This window comes from Oncorhynchus nerka, linkage group LG18, assembly GCF_034236695.1.
Source record: "Oncorhynchus nerka isolate Pitt River linkage group LG18, Oner_Uvic_2.0, whole genome shotgun sequence".
Taxonomy (NCBI): domain Eukaryota; kingdom Metazoa; phylum Chordata; class Actinopteri; order Salmoniformes; family Salmonidae; genus Oncorhynchus; species Oncorhynchus nerka.
The window spans coordinates 45,301,794-45,326,799 of NC_088413.1; the positions used below are offsets into that span (position 1 = coordinate 45,301,794).

Genomic DNA, 25,006 nt, shown 5'->3' on the forward strand with positions numbered 1-25,006 from the left:
GAAACTTTACTTTTGTACAGCTAACTTAAAGTAAACTATTAGAAGAGGTCATCAGAAGAGACTTGGAATTGTACTTACATTTCATATTCTGGTCAGATTCAGAAGGCTTTGTGGTTCCGTTGTGGGGTAGCAACTAGCTGATAACATCTACGATATGTTTGCACCAGTGAAGACATCAAATGGAATTGCATCAAACACCTGGAAACCATGTGTTTGATGTATTTGATACCATTCCACTGATTCTGCTCCAGTCATTACCACGAGCACATTTTCCCAACCTCCTGTGGTTTACACAAAGAGGAGATATTGATTGCCGACAGTTGAGCCTTCTATTGCAGTAAAGGGCTCTGGTCAACAGTGTTTTGGGCATTCAGCCAACAAGCTGTCCCTGACTAAAGTTTGGCTTAGGTGAAATAGTGTCCTTTGTCTTGAACAAATCTTCAGCAAGGAGCCAAAGCCGAAAACTTTTACTTCAGACACCCACTTTTGCCTAGTGGTTAGAGCGTTGGGCAAGTAACCGAAAGGTTGCTGGATCGAATTCCTGCGCTGACAAGGTAAATATCTGTCGTTCAACCCCTGAACAAGGCAGTTAACCCACTGTTCCCTGGTAGGCCGTCATTGTAAATAAGAATTTGTTCTTAACTGACTTGCCTAGTTAAATAACAATTCTGTCAGTCAACAGGATAAGAAAGCTTCATGAACTATGCATGAGTATAATCTCCAGATAGCCTATTAGATACACAAATCTTATAGCCTCAAGGCTGTCACCTCTTCTGACCAGGGTTGGATAAGTTACTTTTGAAATGTAATCCATTACAGTTAATAGTTAGGTCGCTGTGCCAAGAAGCACCCTATTCCCTATATAGTGCACCACCTTTGACCAGAGCCCTATGCCATTCGTGACGCACGACACACCAGTTCATGTGATGAAGTCATTGATAGTTAAAATAGAACAGCTGTTTCCAGTGGTAGAAAACATGCTACATGTCCCAAAGCTCAGGATTAACACACATTCTATTTGTTACCACACGTGATACTTTAAACATGCGTCAACTGAATGGGTTAATGTGTTTTTTCCTTTGGCAGAGCGAGAGAGAACATGGAATGTAATCAATCTGACTAACACTATCGTCAGATCGTGAACATGTACTTTTGGACACCAAGTAATAATAAAGTTAACTTAAAGTAAACTATAAGAGGAGGTCATCAGAAGAGACTTGGAATTGTACTTACGTTTCATATTCTGGTCAGATTCAGAAGGCTTTGTGGTTCCGTTGTGGGGTAGCAACTAGCTGATAACATCTATGATATGCACCAGTTTGATGCACCAGTGGAGGCATCAAATGGAATGGCATCAAACACCTGGAAACCATGTGTTTGATGCCATTCCACTGACTCCGCTCCAGTCATTACAACGGGCCTGTTCTCCCCAATTAAGGTGCCACCAACCTCCTGTGGTTTGCACAAAGAGGAGATATTGATAATCGACAGCTGAGCCTCCTACTGCAGTAAAGGGCTCTGGTCAACAGTGTTTTGGGTATTCAACCAACAATCTGTCCCTGGGTAGAGTTTGGCTTAGGTGAAATAGTGTCCTCTGTCTTGAAGAAATCTTCAGCAAGGTGCCAAAGCCAAAAACCTTTACTTTTGCCTAGTGGTTAGAGTGTTGGGCAAGTAACCGAAAGGTTGCTGGATCGAATTCCTGAGCTGACAAGGTAAAAATCTGTCGTTCTGCCCCTGATCAAGGCAGTTAAACCCACTGTTCCCTGGTAGCCCGTCATTGTAAATAAGAATTTGTTCTTAACTGACTTGCCTAGTTAAATAAAATAAAAATAAAATATTAAATACACACGTCTTATAGCGTCAAGGCCTTCTGACCAGAGTTGGGTAGGTTACTTTCTAAATGTAACCTGTTACAGTTAACAGTTAGCTGTCCAAAATTGTAATCAGTAATGTAACTTTTGAATTACCCAAACTCAGTAACGCAATCTGATTACTTTCAGTTACTTTTGGATTACTTTCCCCTTAATGTGATGCTCCAGAACTTTTGTATAATTTCAGCAGCTATTTTTGAAAGTGGTGCTCAGATCAGTTTCTGCGATGTTACCAACCATCATATCAAAGTAAACTTGGAGTCACGCAATGATATGTTGTGTGGTCCTCTCACTAAGACTTGGGGAAATCATGCAGTTTATTATGTTGGGGTCACATGTTATCGGAAGTTCTTAATTCTGACTGGAACGTTTCACTTGAACAACCACCCCCCAAATTGGAATGACAAAATGTTGTTCCCCTTGTTACCTAGTTGTGACGTTTCACCACTGACCTTTTATCTTTTCAACCAAAAGATGATAACAAATCAGTTTTTGACAACCACAATAGTGTATGTTAAGCAAGCTAGCTAACTTTATCATAAATCTTATTGGTTGAATAATTGCACACGAATGAAATAAAGTTGGATTTTCGACATCACAATAAGGAAATAAGAATCTCCGACGAGCACGTAAACGCAGCATTCGGCTACAGATTAAATAAATTATGATGAACTTCAAAGGGTGGTGAAAGTGGACGGTAAATGAGCTTGATGCCCTATTCCAATAAAGATCAAGGGTCTTATTCTGGTGACAAGATGATTGATGCTTGGCTGCCGTTTGACAAATAAAAATGATCTCGCTCTTTTGTCCATAATAATTTCATCATGTAGGTATGCTATACACGAGAGCTGTTGGCTAGAGCGCACGTGCCAATACATTGTGGGCACTTTCAATATAACGCAATAGTTTTGGTGACAAAACCATCAGTAGAGTTGACAATGCGATGGAAACCCATTTAACTTTAATTTAATATTCAGCACATGGAAATTTAACGCAAAAGTTATTTTTATGTGCACTACATCATCACGCACAGCCTTTTATCCGCAACAGGTCAATTTGATCGAAACACATCTGTTGTGGGAAAATTGTTTTATGGAAATTTTTCAATATCACCAATTGGATAGAAATCTAGCTAGAGAGAAAGATGTCATAATATATATTTTTCTGAATTTAAAAGTAATCCAAAAAAGTAATCATCTAGTTTTTTTTAAATATCTGTAATCTGATTACAGTTAAAAAAGAATTGTGAACAGATTACATGTAACTGATTTCATGTGCTTTTTCATTACTCCCCAACCCTGCTTCTGACAGACAAATACTACTACTACTACACACACACATGCACGCAGACACACACACAATACAAATCCATTATAACCCAGTGATTGTGTTGCCTATTGAATGATTGGGACAGAACATTGAGTGTTTCTGAAGAAATATGTCTGAGTATACAGGAATGAAAATGGATCCAATTATAATCATAATTACTTCACAGAGGCAGATATTGAATTTCACACATCTCCCTTAAAGCTGAACACAAATGCAGATTTCCTGGAATTGCAGAGGCCAATTCAAACCAAACATATTGTTTTCTCAAGGGGACCCTTGGAAATACTCATAAAGAAGCCCCCATTGCAGATACATTGAGTTCTTTAGGGAAAATAATACCATAGTACAAAAAATATATATATTGGCAAGGATACCCTTAAAAATACTTGGAAATGTCCCAGTTGGAGAAAGATAGAGAACTGCCAGGAGAATAAGTGTACATGGAAAGATTTAGGACACAATGTTCAGAATGTTTCAGGTAGATATAGAAATGCATTAAACATTCAGAAGTTCTCTAGTGTCAATTCAACAAGGTAGAGAATTCCACCTGTTAGTGTTCTATGACTAGCCTGGATGCCAGTCTGTTTGATGCTCTCTATACTCCTCGTGGAATTGTCATGTTTGGTGTTACAATGAGTGACAAGGAGTTGACAAGATAGCAGAAACAGATCTGTGACCAGGCTATTCTGACAATGACACCATTCCATTTTCTCTGTAATATGCTGAATGCTAAGCCCTGCTGAGTCTGGTGCCCTGTGCCCTGGCAAAGAGCCTATCCAGTTGTAGTATCTGTTGAAGCAACACTAATAGCCCTGCCCCGGCCGGGAGTGAAGCAATTTACTATCACGTATACTCCCTCTCCGGCCTCTAGGTCATCAGGTTGTTGATTATCCCGCACACCTGTCACCATCGTCAAGCGCACCAGCACCTCATGACACTCACCTGGACTCCATCACCTCCTTGATTATCTTCCCGATATGTGTCACTCCCCTTGGTTCTTTCCTCAGGTGTTATTGACTCTGTTTCATGTCGGTGCGTTGTTTGTGTTTCGTGTTTTGTTTATTTATTAAATTACTCACTCACTCACTCACTCCCTGTACTTGCTTCCCGACTCTCAGCGCACTCGTTACATTTACCTTCAAATCACAGCCAGATAACAAGACCAAAGTTTGCCTATTGCCAAAACTTCCTTGGAAATAATGCCAGCACTTTAGGGGGGATCACTAGTTAGTGGCTGGCATGTTCTATTATGTCATTGTTGTTTACTCACAGTCATTGTTAGGACCAGTCCTGTAGCTCTCTGTCGGCATCCCAAATGGCACCCTATTCCCTACATAATACACCAATTTTGATCAGAGCCCTATGGGCCCAGGTCAAAAGTAGTGCACTGCATTCTCTAGCTTTCTGGGGTTCAGTCACACTGTGTGTGTGTGTGTGTGTGTGTGTGTGTGTGTGTGTGTGTGTGTGTGTGTGTGTGTGTGTGTGTGTGTGTGTGTGTGTGTGTGTGTGTGTGTGTGTGATGCACCAAGCTACCCCTAGCTAAAGGGATCCTGAGTGGTGCAGCGGTGTAAGGCACTGCATCGCAGTGTTCGAGGCGTCACTACAGACCTGGGTTCAATCCCGGGCTGTGTCACAACTGACCGTGATCGGGAGTCCCATAGGGCTGCACACAATTGGCCCAGCGACTGTTAGGGGAGGGTTTGGCCGTCATTGTAAATAATAATTTGTTCTTATTAACTGACTTGCCTAGTTAAATATTCAATTAAAAAAGTAAAAAAATAAACAGCACAGCCAGGGGTGGACTAAGTGATGTGGAGACTCCAGACAGGCCATTATGAGCCCCCCCCCCTCTTGTGTGTGGACACTTGAGCCATGAACACAACCAGACCTTATGTTTTCATCTGATTGTCAAACAAATCACTTCAAAATGTAGGTTACTTTCACACGTTCCTCCAAAATAAGTCCAGCATCCGAACACTTGCTGAAACTATCTCACCAGAGAAAGCATCCAAGAGAGCGAAACGTATCTATCGAAATGTATCTAATCCTGTCTGGACAAAAAAGAGTGACATGCCAACACATACAGTTCGAGTCAAAAGTTTGGATACACCTACTTTATTTTTACTCTCTTCTACATTGTAGAATAATAGTGAAGACATCAAAACTATTAAATAACACATATGGAATCATGTAGTAACCAAAAAAGTGTTGAACAAATCTATATATATTTAATATTCTTCAAAGTAGCCACCTTTTGCCTTGATAACAGCTTTGCACACTTTTGGCATTCTCTCAACCAGCTTCCCCTGAAATCCTTTTCCATCAGTCTTGAAGGAGTTCCCACATATGCTGAGCACTTGTTGGCTGCTGTTCCTTCACTCTGTGGTCCAACTCATCCCAAACCATCTCAATTGGGTTGAGGTAGGGTGATTGTGGAGGCCAGGTCATCTGATGAAGCACTCCATCACTCTCATTCTTGGTCAAATAGCGCTACCCAACCTGGAGGTGTGTTGGGTCATTGTCCTGTTGAAAAACAAATGATAGTCCCACAAAGTGCAAACCAGATGGGATGGCGTATCGCTGCAGAATGCTGTGGTAGCCATACTGGTTAAGTGTGCCTTGAATTCTAAATAAATCACCGACAGTGTCACCAGCAAAGCACCCCACACCATCACACCTCCTCCTCCATTCTTTACGGTGGGAACCACACATGTGTAGATCATCCGTTCACCTACTCTGCATCTCACAAAGACACGGCAGTTGGAACCAAAAATCTCAAATTTTGGACAGATTTCCACCGGTCTAATGTCCATTGCTCGTGTTTCTTGGCCCAAGCAAGTCTATTATTGGTGTCCTTTAGAAGTGGTTTCTTTGCAGCAATTCGACCATGAAGGCCTGATTCACACAGTCTTCTCTGAACAGTTGATGTTGAGATGTATCTGTTACTTGAACTCTGTGAAGCATTTATTTGGGCTGTAATTTCTTAGGCTGCTAACTCTAATGAACTTATCATCTGCAGCAGAGGTAACTCTGGGTCTTCCATTCCTGTGGCAGTCCTCATGAGAGCCAGTTTCCTCATAGCGCTGGATGGTTTTTGCGACTGCCCTTTCAAAGACACTTCTTGAAATTTTTCGATTTGACTGACATTCATGTCTTAAAGTAATGATATACTGTCGTTTCTCTTTGCTTATTTGAGTTGTTCTTGCCATATTATGGACTTTGTCTTTTACCAAATAGGGCTATCTAATGTATACCACCTCTACCTTGTCACAACACAACTGACTGGCTCAAATGCATTAAGAAGGAAAGAAATTCCACAAATTATCTTTTAAGGCACACCTGTTAATTGAAATGCATTCCAGGTGACTACGTTATGAAGCTGATTGAGAGAATGCCAAGAGTGTGCAAAGTTCATGAAGGCAAATAGTGGCTACTTTGAATAATCTCAAATATAAAATATATTTGGATTTGTTTAACATTTTTTTGGTTAATACATGATTCCATATGTGCTATTTCATAATTTTGATGTCTTCACTATTATTCTACAATGTAGTGTTATGACCATATTATAACAGTTTATGACAAGCAAATAACATGTGATTTGTTTTGACTTGCACTGCCATTTATGTGGGTTATTCTGACTATTCTCTCATAATTGATTTCATATACTTATTTCAGCAATTTGAGGGTTTTCTGTATAGTTGTCTAATGTTGGTGGGGCATATTATTCTGTTTTCATGTTATTCCTAAGCCACTGTGATAAATATAATTGTTTTTCTTGTGTGTATTTTTTTTAACAAAGCTGAGATTTACTTTGTAGTCTAAAGTGTATTAATACAGGTAAAATCAGTTGCTGACACAGACATGGTGTCATAGCAGGAAGATGGGAATGTTGTAAATGCAGAGGATGTGAGTTCAATTCCCAGGAAAGGACATGTTAAATAATAATTACTGAACAAATAACCATGCACAATGTAGTCAACGTATGTCAAATATGTCAGTTGAAAACCATGTATGTTAAAAGCACTGTGTATTCTAATGATTCACTTTTGCCTGCAGGGCATCGCCTATGAAATATCATGAGAAAATATGAATCCACATGTGAAACATTCATATGAAATATCTTCATGTGAATTGTTCCAAAACAAATGGTTTCATATGATTTCACATGTGCAAAACTGTTATGTTCCCCAGTTTCTGTGTTGTAGTTTGTATTTGAGTGTGTGTGTTTCAGGAGATGGCTTCCTGAATTCTCCCCAAGCAGCTAATTGGTCAGCCCCATTGATGATTGGAGCTGACCCCGCCCCCTCGTCAAGTTACAGCTGTGTCGGATTAGACTCCTTCTGAAGCTATATAAAAGCCTGTGTTCTGTTCAGAAGAGACCAGATTGCAGAAAGATCATTGCTGAGAGATGATGCCTGAGAGAGGAGGCTGATGCCTGAGAGAGGAGGCTGATGCCTGAGAGAGGAGGCTGATGCCTGAGAGAGGAGGCTGATGCCTGAGAGAGGAGGCTGATGCCTGAGAGAGGAGGCTGATGCCTGAGAGAGGAGGCTGATGCCTGAGCGAGGAGGCTGATGCCTGAGCGAGGAGGCTGATGCCTGAGCGAGGAGGCTGATTGCTGAGGGTTATAGCATATGTTGGTTGTTTCTCAGGCAGTTGGTATGTACTAGGTTAGTTGTAGATGGGAGCAGCTGTGGTATGTTCTGTGTGAGTTTGTTGCTCAGTTAGAGCATATTTGATGTCCTGTATTTCTCAGTGTGTTTGTGAAATTGTTTATAATATTCTGTTTCATTTGTTCCCAGGGGGTAAGGGGAAGGCACCTATGGAGTGCTTAGGCAAGAGGCCCGCGGGCATACATATACCCGTAGTATATTCACTGTCTAGGCACACTAGGTAAGACCTGGGTGGACCGCCCCCCTGTGTTTTGGTTGGCGCACCAGGTGGTGTTAGTTAGGTAAGGTAGGAGAGGGGGCATTGATATTTACTTTCTTTGCTTTGGTTCCGTCACAGCCCCGTTTCCCCAAAATTACCGCGTGACAGAATAAATTCCTTGTAAACGGTACAATTCTCTGCCTTTTGTCATCCTTACTCGCACCTACAGTCCATACCTCTTTCACTTCACGTTGAGTTGTAGCAGGGTGTTGCGTTCCCACTTCATAGAGGCGTGTGAAACAAAAACAAGAGGAAATGTTACGTGAAACCTTCTGGAAACAGAAGATACTCTACAGGAATGACAGTGGGCTTTTAGTTTTGATTTACATTTGGTTCAGGTGTCAACTAATGTGAACTCAATGTGAAATCAACAACAAATTAAGGTTAAAATGTGGGTGAATCATCTTGGCTCCTGGACTCTGTCCATGAATTTCAAGGCAGCTTTGAAACAATGACTGGTAAATGATCCAGGATGAGCTCAGTTAATCCCTACCATTGTGACAATGAGTCGTCATAATGCTGCATCAAATGTACATGATCTTAGGGGCATTGACAAACACAATGTAAGTAATTTAATTTATGTACCCCTAATTGCACTGAATACATCTGTTTATGCTACAGCTATTGTAATCATGAGCCTATAAACCAGATTTACACTCTTAGCACTGAGGCGGTGTGCAATAGTAGGAAGACCACTTTTGGCTCAACTTTTGGCTTTTTAGCTCAACCTGCACTATCAGCTCCAATATAAATAACATGAGCAAGTCTACGTCTGATAAGCTTCCCAGTAAAGCATTAACAATCAAAACTCAGAAAAGTGCTAAAAATAGCCCATATTAACATATGTAGCCATAGAAACAAGCTCCATGAAGTCAATAACTTGCTTGTAACAGATGACATTTATATTCTGACCATCTCTGAAACTCACTTAGATAATACCTTTGATGATACAGTGGTAGCAAGACAGAAATGCCAACGGAGGCGGTGTTGCTGTCTACTGTATATTCAGAACCACATTCCTGTAAAGCTTAGAGACAATCTAATGTTAAATACTGTTATAAATAATATGGCTACAGGTTCATCTGCCTCACCTAAAGCCCATACTAGTGGGAAGCTGCTATAGACCACAAAGTGCTAACAGTCAGTATCTGGATAATACGTGTGAAATGCTTGATAATGCCTGCAACCTGGATCAGGTTGTCAGTCAACCTACCAGGGTAGTTACAAACAGCACAGGAATTAAATCATGTATTGATCACATTTTTACTAACGCTGCAGATATTTGCTTTAAAGCGGTATCCAAATCCATAGGATGTGGTGATCACAATATAATAGCCATATCTAGGAAAACCAAAGTTCCAAAGGCTGGGCCAAATATAGTGCATAAGAGGACATACATTAAGTTTTGTAGTAATTCATATGTTGATGATGTAAAGAATATTTGCTGGTCTGTGGTGTGTAATGAGCAACCAGGTGCGGCAATTGACTCATTTATGAAACTACTTATTCCAGTTACTAATAAGCATGCACCCATTAAGAAAATGACTGTAAAAACTGTTAAATCCCATTGGATTGATGCGGAATTGAAAAATTGTATGGTTGAGAGGGATGAGGTAAAAGGTATGGCAATTAAGTCTGGCAGCCCAACTGATTGGCAAACGCACTGCAAATTAAGAAATCATGTGACTAAACTAAATTTAAAAAATACGAAAATATGCTACACTATGATACAAAGATAAAATATATAAAGAATGATGGTAAAAAGCTTTGGAGCACCTTAAATGATATTTTCGGGGAAAAAAGCCAACTCGGCTCCTTCATTTATAGAATCAGATGGCTCATTCATCACAAAGCCCACTGATATTGCAAACTACTTTAATGACTTTTTAATTGGCAAAATAAGCTAACTTAGGGATGACATGCCAGCAACAAACGCTGACACTACACATCCGAGTATATTGGACCAAATTATGAAAGACATGATTTGTACTTTTGAATTCCGTTAAGTCAGTGTGGAAAAGGTGAAAAAATGATTGCGGTCTATCAATAATGACAAGCCACCGGGGTCTGACAATCTAGATGGAAAGTTACTGAGGATAATAGCAGACAATATTGCCACTCCTATTTTCCAAATGTTCAATTTAAGCCTACTAGAGAGCGTATGCCCTCAGGCCTAGAGGGAAGCTAAAGTCATTCCGCTTCCCAAGAATAGTAAAGCCCCCTTTACTGGCTCAAATAGCCGACCAAACAGCCTGTTACCAACCCTTAGTAAACTTCTGGAAAAAAGGGTGTTTGACCAGATACAATGCTATTTTACAGTAAACAAATTGACAACAGCATTTCAGCATGCTTATAGGGAAGGACACTCAACAAGCGCAGCACTTACACAAATGGCTGAAGATTGGCTGAGAGAAATTGATGATAAAATGATTGTCTGTCTTGTTAGATTTCAGTGCAGCTTTTGACATTGTTGATCATAGTCTGCTGCTGGAAAAACTTATGTGTTATAGCTTTACACCCCCTGCTATAATGTGGATAAAGAGTTACTTGTCTAACAGAACACAGAGGGTGTTCTTTAATGGAAGTTTATCACATATAATCCAGTTAGAATCAGATGTCTTCAATTAAGTTAAACATCAAATGAATAACTGTATGTTTATCAGTTTGTTTTGACCAATTCAATTTGTCATATTGTATTTCTAGAAATAATGATATTGACATTTTCCAAATTGACTGACCTTCATGTCTTAAAGTAATGATGCTGTCGTTTCTCTTTGCTTATGTGAGCTGTTCTTGCCACAATATGGACATGGTCTTACCTTGTCACAACACAACTGCTTGGCTCAAACGCATTAAGAATGAAATAAATTCCTCAAATTAACTTTTAACAAGGCACACCTGTTAATTGAATTGCATTCCAGGTGACTACGTCATAAAGCTGGTTGAGAAAATGCCAAGAGTGTGCAAAGCTCTCATCAAGGCAAAGGGCGGCTATTTTGAAGAATTTCAATTATAAAATATGTTTGATTTGATTAACACTTCTTTGGTTACTACATGATTCCAAATGTGTTATTTCATAGTTTTGATGTCTTCACTATTATTCTACTATGTAGTGTTATGACCATATTATAACAGGTTATGACTGTGAAGTGTCTGTCCTATATCTGAGAGATATAAGAGAAAATACCTGTATACCTTTGACGTGGAAATGCCCTATTCACTTCCATTCCTTTTTGGGCCCGGTACCATGTTACTTTCAGACGAGTCCTGTGACACTTGTGACACACCATTTGGGAGCAGCAGACATTTCAGTGAGAAGACCGATTTTCGAGATGTCTCCTGGTCTGACAAACACCACTGTAGCTTTGTCACCTTCCACCACATATGCAGAAGGCCCAAATTGGTGGATGCAGTGGATTTCGATGCAGCCCATGCAAAAAAAACCTATATCTAGCTTTAACAGATGGATTTTGATGGGTTTTCTTTTTTTTCATGTATTTTGCCTCGAGCGGAGCATGGGGGGGCTCAAGCTGAGAAATTACTTTTTTTTATGGCCAGCTCATGAGACCCCTTCATGATGTGAGGCCTAAGGCAATTGCCTCTTCTGCCTAATGGTACGTTTGCCAGTGAGCACAGCAACACTGTCATTTGAAATCTGTTATTCAGTTGAACCTTCGCTTTCTATTTATAAAATCCATGCAGTGTGTTGTTTTACAGTTATTCTGCACTGATTCCAATACAGACAAGCTGGTATCGCAACTTAATCACACAACAAATATGAATGTGTTGTGTAATGAGTTTATTTCCACAATGGGAGTGAATCCATGTAAGGAGAAGAAACATGAACTGAGCCATATGGAACTGATGCTCATATTCCCGGTGTTATCCCTTGTTTTTGTGATATTTCATTATTATGTAATGTACAATACAGTTGTGGCTGTTGTATATCCTATTCTCTGTTGTGTAGTGTGGGTTAACCCTGAGGAGGTTCTAAGGGCCTCTGCAGCCTGAGTGTGCCTACTGGGCACAGTTCAACATCTAGTTTTGATTTACATTTGGTTCAGGTGTCAACTAATGCGAACTCAATATAAAATCAACAACAAATTAAGGTTAAAATGTGTGTGAAAAAAAGATTAAATGCCCTTGTGTTGATGACTTTTTACAAATCTAATCAGTTTTCCACTTTGATTCAACATCATTGCATAGATTTTGTGGGTTGAAATGACATGGAAACAAAGTTGATTCAAACAGTTTTTGCCCAGTGGGTGAGGTCTTGCCATGCATAGCTAATGGACTATATAGCTTTACTATCCCCAGGTTGTCATGGGGCCATGAAGATGTGTCTGGGGCTGATATGGGATTGGGCTTGAGTCTCAAAAGTCCTCCCTATCTTCCTTGACCTTCCCACATCTCCTTTGTGACGATGAACTAAATGTCTCCATTTGCTTTGGAGGTTGCATTATATTCTATTCAGTCCTTTCACCTTTTAATTGAGCTAAAGATCAAGCATGTCCTGTTAAAACTCACACAGAGAAGGAGTGGTGTCACCTATAAGAGCATGAACAACAGTAGGCTTGCGTTCCAAATGACACCCTGTTGCCTATGTAGTGCACTACTTTTGACCTGGGCTCCTAGGGCTCTGGTCAAAAGTAGTGCACTATATAGGAATAGGGTGCCATTTGGGAGGCCCCCTATGGAAAAATCACATGAATTTCACATGTGAAGACATGATCTCATGTGATATCAAGTGATTTAATGTGAAGTTAATGTGATAACATGTAACAACATGTGAAGCAACATGTGATAACCTTAAAAATACACGTGACAACATGTGAGCATGTGAGAACATGATCTCATGTGAAATTAATGTGAAATAAATATGACAACATGGGGATGCAAAATTTCAACATGTGACGCATGACACTACACATGCCAACATTTGAACACGTGAAAACCCAAATGTCTTTTAGAATATTTTAGTTTGAAAGGCATAATTTACATTAATTCAATTTAAACAGTAATGGTCCCATGCAGGTTTTGTCTAGTTCCCGGTTTGTTCCAGGGACGTCCTCAAGGAAGCTTTTAGAATGTTGTGTCATGGTCCCCTTGAGGTTATGGTCCAGTTGCGGTTAAAATATGGGAAATCTAGCCTAGTGGTTAGAGCGTTGGACTACTAACCGGAAGGTTGCAAGTTCAAACCCCTGAGCTGACAAGGTACAAAACTGTCGTTCTTCCCCTGAACAGGCAGTTAACCCACTGTTCCTAGGCTGTCATTGCCTAATTAAATAAAGGTAAAATACAAATAAAAAGTTACAGCAGTTAATGTTAGTGTGCTGCTTACTTAGGATTTGAATTCACAACCTCTTGGTTGCTACCTGAAGTGCATGCTGCACCACCAAGTATGTGGTCTATCAGAAATGAGTATTCAACAATGGTATAAAGTATACTACCACACTCTCAAAAAACAAGGGCAGGATTAGGGTACACTACAGTTTGGTACCTTGTAGGTATACTGGCACATTTTTTCCACACAATATTTGAAATATAAGGTACGATCATCACTGCACTTTGATAGGTGGGATGCAATGTATTGGTGGGACTCATTAGCATATTTGGGGGCTTGGTCAAATATGCAGTGTGTGTATTTGTGCCAACCGTCAGTGGAAGTGTTTGATGGTTATTCCAATGCAAGTAGAGGACCTCCTTTGACACCGTCTGTTCTGTCAACTTTGTAAGAGAATTTGCCAGTAATGAGTTGCACTCTGAAGAGGTTATTGTGCATTTCCCAGTAGCTTAGCAGCAACTTGTTGCTGTGAATTTGTCATTTCTTAACTGGAAACTACTGGTCAGTAAGTTATTGTAAAAGTCACAATAACTTACTGGCAACATTTTATTTTTGTACACCAGGGAACAACACTGTACCATAACCGTACTCTTATTTTTGAGTGTTTGGATATATGTTCTTGGTAACAAATAACCATATGGTGGCACTGCTGCTTAATGTCAAGTGTCCCTGAGCACTGCTTCTTTTTAGTTGGTGTTGTCAAATAATCACACAATTATTGACTTGATTCCAGGCAACTTTCTGCAGAAATGTATTATTGCCAATAATTCTGCGGCCGATCTCTGTCACAGCCATATACCTTGTGTCGAAGCAGGAAAATCATGTTGCTGTCATCTAATGACAGCCTAGATGACAGCCTTTTCTTAAAGTATGGGTTGCGACCCGGACCTGTTAATAGGGGGTCGCAACGTGCCAGAGTAAATTTGATAATTATTTAATTAATTACTGGAATTGATTTGGCACACGCTGCTTTAAGCAGCGGTCTCTGCTTAGTTTGGCATCTGCGCGAGCGTGAGAGGGATATGCCCGTGTGCCTCGCAGTTTACCGGATCTTTTTACTTCCGTTTTCTTGAAGATCACTCCGCGACACACACGCTGCAGCGCTGTCCTCCAGCAGCAGATGATGCGCTGTCTGCCACTAACTTGACATTCCCACTTGCCATCACTCACCGCTGTCATCAAATAGACTCATGCTAGCCACATGTTCTGACTGCGCTCAATTGTCATGAAACGCATATACAGCGATGAGTTTCTCTCTCTTTCATACAAACGTATAACGAGGAGCGCCCACAATGTGTTTTGTGTGTGGAAGTGCTTAGTAATGAGTCTCTCATTACGAATAAATGAATTAAACGACACGTCCTGACCAAACATCCACAGCATGATGGTAAACCCAGGGAGTTCTTTCAGAACAGGGCAGAATGCTCCAGGAAACAGTGCTTCGACAGTGGAAAAGTAAGTCAGCTTGCAAGGCATTGTTGTCATTTTATAACAGGTGATGATAAGCAGAAGTAAGGGAGTACTAACTAACTCTCATAGTAGTAGATGTGAGTTTCTCTTTCAAACAATCCCCTGGCCTTGAACACAGCAAATAATAGCTAACATTCGCCAAAGCAAGCTAGCTACTGATAGTGTAACCCGAGTAACAGTACAGACGAAGATGAAAATTATCAGGCCTACTGTACATCTTACTGTATAAATTATTGTTGAAAACCAGTCTAGGTTGGAACTGTTGCTATTAAAATACAATAATAATTGTTATTTTTAACTGGAATAAACTGATTGAAGCAAGATGTTTTTTGAGGCAAACACACACAGTTCTGGGTTGTCCATCTACAGCAGGAAGCGGTTTCCTGCCTGACTGAGGAAGCAGTAGATGTTCTGGTCCAGTTTGGCACCACATACATATGCGAGTCAGGGTTCTCAACTCTGACATACTTAAAAAACAAGTACAGAAACCATTTCAAAGCTGAGCATAACCTCAGTGTTGCCATGTCAAAAACGGAGCCCAGAATAGACATGCTCTCATTAGGATTGAGTGTGTTTTCTGGTCTACATCTGTGATGTGATCGGTCAGAATAAAAAATATGTATTGTATTTTAACAGCAACAGTTCCAACCTAGACATATGTAAGTGTTTTAAATGGGGGAAAATAAACATTAATATATATATATATGGATATTTTATTTAATTGTTATTTGTTTTTGTCTATATTGCATTTGTTTTAGGCATAAGGGCAATGAAATCTACCAATATTTATGTACAGTTGCATATTTTCCTAAGCTTGGGTACCAGGAAAACACAGAATTTCTCATTTAGCTCCCAGGCTGAAAAAGTTTAAGAACCACTGATCTAAGAGGTTGTAAGCTCAAATCCCATGGGGGGGTTGCATCCCAAGTGTGCTAACCAATGTTGAGGTCAATTCCATTTAAGTTCCAGTCAGTTCAGAAAGTGAACCCAATTGTATTTTACCGGTATAATAATTGAATTAGAATTTTAATTTCTGTTGTATATTTACAGACAAAATACAGTTCAGCTGTAGAAATACATTAAAACTTGCTTCCACTATTTTCACCGCAACTTAGTAGCCAGTAATTTACTTTAAAATGGCAATACATGTTTTTTTTAACAGTTTGTGCCATAAGCACATCTAAAGTATCCTATTAGTTTAAATGCAATTGCAAGTGAGGTATGCCAAGTTAATTTGCAGGATGGGCCAAAAATAACGCAAGTGCATTGCGATTAAAAGTAAATATATAGCAAAACACTAGTACACAGTATTCCATTAATGTAGAAATGTACGGTACAATGACTGTAAAATGTACCACAAAATTAACAGAAATGGCTAACAGTGTAGTTTCATCACATGTTGAACTAGATGATTTCACATGTGGACCATCACATAAATTTACACATGAAACGTGACGTTTTACATGTGAATTCATGTGATTGTCCACATGTGAAATCAAGGGAAAACGTTTTTGGAACACCACGTGACATTTCACAGGTGAAAACATGTGATCACGTTTTCAACTGTGCAATTCCACGTGTTATTGCTGTTCAGCTAAAATAGGACCCGGCCTGGGATTTGAATTTACAACCTGGATTTGACATCTTTCTGCAGTGCCACAAAGTCTGTAGATTTTCCCTAAACATTCATTACCTACTGTATAATACATCTCTGCATTTAGCAAAAGAGAGCCACTGCTATTTTTCTATTTCTTATTGTTTACTTAAGTTTATTTACTAAATACTTTCTTAACATGTATTTTTTTCTTAAAACTGCATTGTTGGTTAAGGGCTTGTTAGTAAGTGGAACGATGTGCGCTGAGAGTTGGGAAGCAAGTTCAGGGAGTGTTTCAATAAATAAACATAAAACAAAACAAGAACCATGAACAACACACAGACTTAACACTGGAACAGAAACAATAATGCCTGGGGAAGGAACCAAAGGGAGTGACATATATAGGGAAGGTAATCAGGGATGTGATGGAGTCCAGGTGAGTCTGATGACGCGCAGGTGCGCATAACGATGGTGTGCACCATAACAAGCAGCCTGATGACCTAGAGGCCAGCGATGGAGCACACGCGACAGTAAGCATTTCACTGTAAGGTCTACACCTGTTGTATTCGGACATGTGACAAATAAAATGTGATTTGTTTTGATTTGAAATGTCATTTATGTTATGGGCTATTCGGACTATTCTCTCATCATTGATTTCATATACTTATTTCAGCAATTTGAGGGTTTTCTGTATAGTTGTCTAATGTTGGTGGGCATATTATTCTGTTTTCACATTAGTCCTAAGCCACTGTGATGAATATAATTGTTTTTCTTGGGTGTATTTTTTTAACAAAGCTGAGATTTACTTTGAAGAATAAAGTGTATTAATACAGATAAAATCAGTTGCTGATACAGGCATGGTGTCATAGCAGGAAGATGGGAATGCTGTAAATGCAGAGGATGTGAGTTCAACTCCCAGGAAAGGACATGTTAAATAATAATTACTGAACAAATGGCCATGCACAATGTAGTCAAAGTATGTCAAATATGTCAGCTGAAAACCCTGTGTATTCTAATGATTAACTTTTGTCTGCCTATGAAATATCGTGAAAATTTGAATCCAAATGTGAAACCTTATATTTTCACACGTAAAAATCCACATTATCACAATTGAAGTGTTCCAAAAACACATAGATTCACATGTGCAAAACAAGAGGAAATGTTATGTGAAATCTTCTGGAAATGAAAACATTTGATTTTCCACATGTGAAATCATGTTGTTTTTCCATAAGGGGCACTCTGGGCTATAACATGTAAAGTTCCTATATGCACACACTGATGTCTTCAATTAAATTAAACATCAAATTAATAACTGCATGTTTATCAGTTTGACCAATTCAATTTGTCATATTGTCTTTCTATAAATATTGAGTGGATTATGTGTGCGTAGGGAATAGAGGGGCAATGCTGCAACGCAGACACATTACAGAATGGATTCATCCTTTTTTAATATGGAAAGGCCATGCAAACTAAAGTTTCGTTAGCCTACATAATAACTGGGAACCGGCAGTACAGCTCTGTTAGTCCGTTTCAGTGGCTTGCTTCGGGTGACAGCGGGAGATGTCCGGGCATACTGTATGTTGAAAGCAGTGGAGGCTGGTGACTTGGTATAGACGAGGAACGCACAGAGATGACAAAGTGTATTTCAAAAATCATCAAAGACTAATTATTTTAACCTAAAGCATTTAATAAAGACATTTAAGGTACAATATTATGGGGAATGGGAATGAGAGGGCTACTTACATCATGTTGGAAAGGGATCACAGCAGTGATTGAATGAGGCATGAGTTGAGGTGTTCAGAGGCTTGACCAGTGCAGTACAGGATTTGACTGGTAAGACAAAAAACTACAAGACAACACAGTACACAGTTTGACAAAAGAGCTAAGAATAAGTTAGTCCAAGCAAGGAGGAAAATCATTGATGTGTAATAATGTGAGTGTAAGTAATTGACTACATACAGTAATGAGAGAAAATTGATAGGGGGTACTCAGTGCTTGGAGGGGAAACATTCAACGTGCCAGTGGATGAGCAGGCACATGAGATGTGGCTTCAGTTTATGTCAGGAGAAAGTTGACAATTGTAGTGGAGTCGAGTACTCATCACCTCTTAATCAGGGAACAGGAGGGGACTTCCCTGTAAATACAAATAGCAGATATATTCCATTACATAGTAGGTTTGGACAACAAGTTTCTCTATGAACTTCAACTAAGACACCTCAAAATTCACGAGGTCAAACACAGACTGCGCATCTTGTCCACTTGACACATTAAAGTAGCCCTGTCATGCTCGTCGGTGGAAGGATCGGACCACGCTTCCACATGTTTCATAAATGTGAAACTCACCAAAAACAATCTAGACCATGACGTTCTGGGCTGCTCAGGCAGCTACACAAAAACAAGATCCCACAAACAACAGGTGGGAAAAGGCTGCCTAAATATGATCCCCAATCAGAGACAATGACAGACAGCTGCCTCTGATTGGGAACCATACCAGGCCAACAAAGAAATAGAAAACATAGATTGCCCACCCTAGTCACACCCTGACCTAACCAAATAGAGAATTAAAAGGATCTCTAAGGTCAGGGCGTGACAAGCCCAAGAAAAATTCCTGACTAAAGCCCTGATCTAATGATCTAGATTTCTAATGTTTAGGTGTAGCCTAGGCTGCTGCAACATTTATGTCATGAGTTTTTGCTTGTGTCTGTCCAAAGTGATTATGTGTTATCATCTTTGCTAAATAAATAACGGAGGAAAGTGGAAAGCCTGAGCGCACGCTAAAAAATGCGCTGCGTCAACCTCTCTCTTTAATATAACTTTTCATGGATGAGGCGATGGAAGCTATCAAATAATTCAGAATTGTTTTTAACATCCCAGAAGAGACAGTTGAAAGTTCCATATGTTCAGCAAGTAAAGCATCACAACATGCAATTACCTCTACAAGCTCCTTGTAGTTGCCCTTGTTAATGGAACTTCCCTCTAGTCTTGTCCTCCTAAAAGCAAATTCTTACATGCCCTGCTTTTGTTTTTTCATTTAGCTGAACGATCGTTGTTCTTCAGGTCACAGCGTCCGAGCAAGGCTCAGACGTTACAAAAAGCAGGTAAGGCCAGCAATAGCCTGATGAAAGGCTCCCTGTTAACCAGCTACACTTTTGATTCAAGTTTGTATTGAACGCCCTCACATTTTCATGAAGCTGGTCGACCCTCACTTTTAATTCACACCTTTTCCATGTATCCAAGAGAATGAAAGAGGTTCTTCAACAAAAAAGTCCACAACATTTTCGGCAGCGTTAGCCATTCTGGCGTACAAAACTGCACACTTGTGCTGGTAGCTAGCTAGCTACTGAAGTTAGCAAAGCAAAATTAAATAAATTGCACTAACTGAACACAAAAATAAAGTTCTACAACGAAGAAAACTATTTATAATATACATCCTCCATCTCCTGTAATTTGAAAAAACTATTTAATAAATGTAATAATATCCCAAAAATGCTAAACTATCGCTCTTCACTCATAATCTCTATCCAACAATCTCACCAAGCCTCTCAACACATAGAACCCCCATAATGATCTGTTGGAAAATGGGAAGATTGTTCCTTCTCACTAACTCACTAGGTTCATTCTCTGATCCTAATTCTATGATTAGTTGGACAACATGTCAGTTCATACTGCAAAAGCTTTGATTGGTTGGAGGACGACCTCTGGAAGTGGTCAGAATTACCATGTATGTCTATGGAAGGGGGTGAGGCCTACGAGCCTCCTAGGTTTTGTATTGAAGTCAAGGTAAGCCAGAAGAGGACAGAAGCTAACACCAGGGTTCTACCCCAGACAGTGCTGTTGGAGTTACTGTAGACCTTCATTGCAAAAAGGTGTATTTTAATACTTTATTATGTTTCACTATTTTTATTTTTTATGAAATTTCACTGAGGAGGATGGTCCTCCCCTTCCTCCTCTGAGGAGCACCATAACCCTTACCTAACCCTAACCCAGCTAGCAATGAGGAATTGGCCCAGAAGCTCCCCACTTCAAAATGAATGACTGCCCAGAATCGGCCCAAGTACATCTGTCTATCAAAATTCAGCCGTCTTTCTCAGCTACTTACCAGAATCCCCCCAGAAGCGGTCCGATGCAAATTTAAATAAATGTATACAAAATTACCTGATTTAGTCATTTTAAATATTACTATTATACATTTTATACATACAAATTATACCCATCCACAAAAAAACAAAAACATTTTGTCTTGGAGGAAACAGTATACACTTGGTGACCGTGTCAGCGGCATGCGCCTAGCCCAACACAGGAGTTGCTACAGTGCGATGGGACAAGGACATCCCGGCCGGCCAAACCCTCCCCTAACTCTCCCGGCCCGGATAAACCCTCCCCTAACTCTGACGATGCTGAGCCCATTGTGCGTCGTCTCATGGGTCTTCCGGCCGGCACGTGTCTCGAACCAGCCTCTGTTGAAACGCAGTTTTCACTGTGACGCAGTGTCTTAGACCGCTGCGCCCCCCGGGAAGTTTCATCCACAAAGTTTTTAATGCTTATCAATTGCCTTGCACAAAGTATGAAAATACTAAAATACTACACAGGACGCCTAAAGAATTTCATTTAAATGTTAATTGTATTTTTTGATCACAGAAACAATGAGAAAATATGGAAAAAATAAACAATTAAATGTTAATTATATAAAGCAGCCCATGTAATCATCGGCCAGAGAGTAGCCCCAATCTGCCCGAGCCCCAGGTAATACATTTGGGCCAGATAACTCACACCGGAATCGGTCCGAGCTCAATCCCCGCATCCTAGCAATAAGTAATACTGCAGTAGGTGGCCCAGACTCGGGCCACATGACATCGGCCGAGTCTGACTCTCAACCGAGTGCCCCTACTCTCAGCCGGAATCGGCCAAGATCCACTGTTCTAGCTGGGGACCCTTTTAACCCTCTGGTTGTGTTCGTTTCATGTTAATTAATTTTGTGTTCTCGGTCCAAAATGACCACCCCATCCGTATTTTATCACCTAATGTTGTGTTATATATTTTTATTAACTTAAGTTCAATAGAAGTTTTGAACTTCTATTAGCTATTTATGGCCTGTAGGCCTTATTGACCTGAGCTCATACAACTTGTTTTTGAATAAAAAAAACATTATGTATGGATTATTTTTACTATAACAAATACTAAGATTAAACATATTGTGCTATTTATCACAGACTACTTCACTGTCAGTTTCCTGGCCTCTCTCTTCCTCACCAGTGTCATGATCAAAGATCTGATCAAGAGCCTCACATACAGTATATCGTTTGGTCATTGTGCTGCCACTGTCACGGACGTTGGAAGAACTGGACCAAGGTGCAGCGTGGTTAGCGTACATTTTCTTTGGAAAAATTAAGCCGAACATTACAATAAACACTACAAAAACAAACCGTGATGCTAAAGGCTATGTGCACTAAACAAAGTCAACTTCCCACAAAGACAGGTGGAAAAAAGGGCTACCTAAGTATGGTTCTCAAGCAGAGACAACGATAGACAGCTGTCCCTGATTGAGAACCCTACCCGGCCAAAACATAGAAATACAAATAATAGAATATAGAATACCCACCCCAACTCACACCCTGACCAAACCAAAATAGAGACAGGATCTCTAAGGTCAGGGCGTGACAGCCACAGAATGAATTGTGAGCAAGACCTCCAAAAAGCTTTATATACCAGAGCTGCAAGAAAAGTTCTATATATTATTGAAAAAAGGTTGCGATTGTTTGTGAGAATGCCAACAGGTGAAAGGTTCCCGTGGGGGTTGACATGGAAGCCAAGAAGAGGAGTGAGGTGTGTGTTTTCTCAAACACACATGCATGTGGGGGTTTGGGAGAGGAAGTGTGTCCATCTGATGAATGGGCATGAGCCTGAACTCAATTTTATACACTAATTGTAGTCTCACCAGTTCATTTTTATTGACCGGTCAAAAAGTAACACCAGAGGTGTACAAAAGTGAAATAAAACACCCAAAATGTAACAAAAATCATCAACATGTATTTTGCGTGCTCAGATGCCCTGCGTGGACAAAGTAATGGAACTTTATGACAATCAGATTAAATTAACTACATCTGTCAGAGAAAAAACGTTAAATCGGTCCAATTCGACCGGAACACAACAGGAGAGTTAAATGACAACGTCAATGGGGTAGGGGCGTCCCAAGGATCCAAAATAGCACCGATCGGGGAGAATTGCACTGAAATCCAGATAATATGCATTTCAGGGGCTGGAGCAGAGTGAGAGCTGAGTGGGCGACGACAAAACACGTAACAAAAAGCCGCGCGCCATCTGCTGTTGATGTTGCTGCTTCTCCGCGCCGCGGCGGGGACCGGAGGTACCCCAGGGACCCTGGTGCCTCTTACCCCCCCTGCGGACCTGAGAGCCAGGTCCCAGCGTGGAGCCCAGGTCCCCCCAGAGACTGGCCCTTATCATCTCAACTTGAGAGGAAGGAGGAATCACAGAGAGAATACTAATGGGACCTGCCGTTGCACAGCGCAGCGCAACTTTGAACTGTGAACATTTGGAAACAAGTGATGCATAATAGGGCTGCTCTTTTCTTCTTCTACACGTGCACTTTTCACTTAACTGTACTGCACAACGAGAATCTTAAAGTGGGCATAATCTATCCCTATAAATAGTGTTTGTATGTTTTGCCCACACATTCCGCAACCTCAGTATCTCCACTCAAAAACGAATCAGACCAAGATTAGTTGTAGCAATCCCTCTCTGCGCCCCCGTACATTGGAGGTTGTGTTATTATTAGGTTACATACCTATTCCTGGGTTTTATCAAGCATGTTAAAAATGACAGCTGTGTAGACCCGGAGCTCCCTGCCTGCGTGTTCGCTGCGACGATGACCAACCGTGACTGGGGGCACTGGGCATCAAAACAGCTGTGCAGTTGCTAACCAATGACAATCGGAAGAATCGTCTCGGAGTATAGATTCCCAAGCGGCCGTATTCAAACACAACCTACACATTATCAAACCATCGCAGTTGCAATGCAATGCCTGTCTGAACGCTTGGTTTCCCGTGAGCGAGGAGATGCGTACAAATCCGTGTGCCTGTAGGTCAACTTAACGAGGCTTTTGGAGTAACTTGTGGAATTTTAGACTTGCACGCATAACGATGCCTTATCTGACTAAATCGCTGTTTTTATTATTCTGTCTGGTGGTTACCGGGGAATGCCGTAATCACGGACACCGAGTACGGAGATGGACGGGTACCGTGGAGACGGCAAAGCATGGCACAGAGACAGCAAATCATGGCACGTAAGTTTGTACTCGATACTGCTCACCCAGGGGTGGTTCTGTGGTGTGCAGTGGTTCAAGATCCGTTGTCTTCTTCTTCATCATAATCATTGAAATTCACAAAACTTGATATGCAAAATTGGACATGGAAAAACGATCTAATAACTAATTATAAAGGACAGAGAGGCGGTGAAAATCCAACAAGACCCAGACAGACAGTAGTAGAAGACACGCAACCTGTTCTCAGAGCATTTCGTATTATTCTGTATGTAAATCCGTGACTCTCCATTTAGTATGAAATGTTAAGTTTGGGGTGGTTACATAAGACAATGGTTACTTGGGGCAAAAACTATAATGCGAATGTCTAGCTACACAAAGGTTGTGAGTTCAAATCTCGTCACAGACAACTATAGCATTTTAGCTAATTAGCACCTTTTCAACTACTTGCTACTTTGCAACTACTTAGGATGTTAGATAACCTTTCTCCTAATCCTAACCTTAACCCTTTTAGCTAACTCTTCCCCCAACACTAACCTTAACCCATCATAAGTTTTTCAAATTAGTAACATACAATACGATTTGCAATTTCATAACATATTGTAGGTTTGTAAATTCGTAACATAAAACACGTATTGCTAATTATTAACATATAATACAAATTGTAATTCATAACATATACAAAATGGGTGATGGACATCCACAAATGATTACATTCTATACGAAACATAACATATCATACTAAATGGAGTGTCTCTGATTTTACATACAGGGTAATGTGAAATGCTGTGAGAAAAGGTTGCAACACTAGACAGCCAGGGAAGACCCTAGGTATAGCCTACTTGTTGTGCCCACTCATCAATTACAGTTTAGCGGCTGGCTGCCAGTGCCTTGAGTAAGATCAGCATGACCACGTGTCTCAAAGCCATCTGTCAAAGCCATCAGGGAGGGAAGCACAGTTATCTGGATGTCACCCAATAGGGGTTGAGAACTGCAGCTACTGTTTTCATTTAATAAGGCAAAGCAACATGAATTTCCATTCCACTTTGATTGTGCTTTATGTTATAGCGAACGTCAGGGCATGAACGTGAACACGGGTCGCTGGTGTAAAAGGCCTATGCATTTGGCAAATAGGGTTAGCCCACTTAGCGGCAATTGTAAAGTGGCTCATATAGCGAGGAAAGCACGTC

At 40.4% G+C, this 25,006-nt stretch overlaps 1 pseudogene; it reads left to right on the forward strand.

The window, feature by feature from the left end:
• Window positions 1–23,348: 23,348 nt before the first annotated feature.
• Window positions 23,349–25,006, forward strand: part of LOC115146595 (gamma-aminobutyric acid receptor subunit rho-2-like) — a 29,771-nt pseudogene continuing 28,113 nt past the window's right edge.